Below are 2,500 nucleotides of genomic sequence, written 5' to 3'. Positions count from 1 at the left end.
TGGTGAGCCTTTTCGGACTCTCACGCGACGTGTTCCCCTCTCCTCTGGAGGGTCCACAGGACCTCCAGGCTTGGGGTCACTCACTACACTATTCAGTCCGACATGGTGAGCCGTTTCGGACTCACACGCGACGTGTTCCCCCTCCTCTGGAGGGTCCTAAAGACCTCCAGGCTTGGGGTCACTCACTACACTATTCAGTCCGACATGGTGAGCCGTGTCGGACTCACACGCGACGTGTTCCCCCTCCTCTGGAGGGTCCTAAAGACCTCCAGGCTTGGGGTCACTCACTACACTATTCAGTCCGACATGGTGAGCCGTGTCGGACTCACACGCGACGTGTTCCCCCTCCTGTGGAGGGTCCTAAACACCTCCAGGCTTGGGGTCACTCACTACACTATTCAGTCCGACATGGTGAGCCGTGTCGGACTCACACGCGACGTGTTCCCCCTCCTCTGGAGGGTCCTAAAGACCTCCAGGCTTGGGGTCACTCACTACACTATTCAGTCCGACATGGTGAGCCGTTTCGGACTCACACGCGACGTGTTCCCCCTCCTCTGGAGGGTCCTAAAGACCTCCAGGCTTGGGGTCACTCACTACACTATTCAGTCCGACATGGTGAGCCGTGTCGGACTCACACGCGACGTGTTCCCCCTCCTCTGGAGGGTCCTAAAGACCTCCAGGCTTGGGGTCACTCACTACACTATTCAGTCCGACATGGTGAGCCGTTTCGGACTCACACGCGACGTGTTCCCCCTCCTCTGGAGGGTCCTAAAGACCTCCAGGCTTGGGGTCACTCACTACACTATTCAGTCCGACATGGTGAGCCGTTTCGGACTCACACGCGACGTGTTCCCCCTCCTCTGGAGGGTCCTAAAGACCTCCAGGCTTGGGGTCACTCACTACACTATTCAGTCCGACATGGTGAGCCTTTTCGGACTCACACGCGACGTGTTCCCCCTCCTCTGGAGGGTCCTAAAGACCTCCAGACTCTGGGCTACTCGCTGCACTATTCAGTCCGACATGGTGAGCCGTTTCGGCCTCACACGCGACGTGTTCCCCCTCCTCTGGAGGGTCCTAAAGACCTCCAGACTCGGGGCTACTCACTACACTATTCAGTCCGACATGGTGAGCCGTTTCGGCCTCACACGCGACGTGTTCCCCCTCCTCTGGAGCCTCCAGAAGACCTCCAGGCCGTTCTCTGCCTTCTTCCCCTGGAGCCCCCCTTACACACGGGATGGGCTATGTCCTTCCAACACAGGGGTCAAACGTGTAGTAGGCGAAGCCCAGAGTTTTACAGGCTGCAGACTGCTATTTTTCTTGTTTTCGGTACCCATGGTATAAAAACCCGAAAATCCCAACCCATGGTAGACCAAAACCAACCCATGGTATACTAAAACCAACCCATGGTATACTAAAAGCTGCCCCTGGTAGACCACGGAGAAAAGACTCTGTCTGATTTTCGATTCTCTCTTTTTCTCAAAATCAGACAGAGTCCCAGAGTTAGTGCACCATGGGTTGCGTTTTAGGAGATTTACAGAAAAGACTCTGTTAAATTTCCAAAACACGTCCCATGGTAGTTTAAATGGACTTTGTGGTTTCTTTAGTTCATCCAGGCTCAGGGGGACTTGATGTTCTTGCCAGTCCGGGATGGTGGACTCTCTGGGCCTGCCACAGGACGTGGTCCTGGTCCCCTGGAGGGTCCACAAGACTTGAAGTGGTTTTTGCCTCTTTTTTCTTTCTTTTTTTCCTCAGACACACACGGACCAGGCCTCCCCCTACAACGTCCCACACCCCCAGTCCCGACCTCCATGCCTCCAGCAGACACCCAGGCACCACCCCCACATGAGGGGCCCCAGGTCCAGGCCCCGGGGGACCGGGACCGGGACCCGTACTGGGCCAGCACCCAGACCCAGACACACACGGACCAGGCCTCCCCCTACAACGTCCCACACCCCCAGAGCCGGCCTCCATGCCTCCAGCAGACCCCCCAGCAACACCCCCACATGAGGGGCCCCAGGTCCAGGCCCCGGGGGACCGGGACCGGGACCCGTACTGGGCCAGCACCCAGACCCAGACACACACGGACCAGGCCTCCCCCTACAACGTCCCACACCCCCAGTCCCGACCTCCATGCCTCCAGCAGACACCCAGGCACCACCCCCACATGAGGGGCCCCAGGTCCAGGCCCCGGGGGACCGGGACCGGGACCCGTACTGGGCCAGCACCCAGACCCAGACACACACGGACCAGGCCTCCCCCTACAACGTCCCACACCCCCAGAGCCGGCCTCCATGCCTCCAGCAGACCCCCCAGCAACACCCCCACATGAGGGGCCCCAGGTCCAGGCCCCGGGGGACCGGGACCGGGACCCGTACTGGGCCAGCACCCAGACCCAGACACACACGGACCAGGCCTCCCCCTACAACGTCCCACACCCCCAGTCCCGACCTCCATGCCTCCAGCAGACACCCAGGCACCACCCCCACATGAGGGGCCCCAG

The sequence above is a fragment of the Micromesistius poutassou genome, assembly GCF_964030765.1.
Source record: "Micromesistius poutassou genome assembly, contig: SCAFFOLD_3773, whole genome shotgun sequence".
NCBI classification, from domain to species: domain Eukaryota; kingdom Metazoa; phylum Chordata; class Actinopteri; order Gadiformes; family Gadidae; genus Micromesistius; species Micromesistius poutassou.
Note: the sequence above shows the minus strand (reverse complement) of the source record.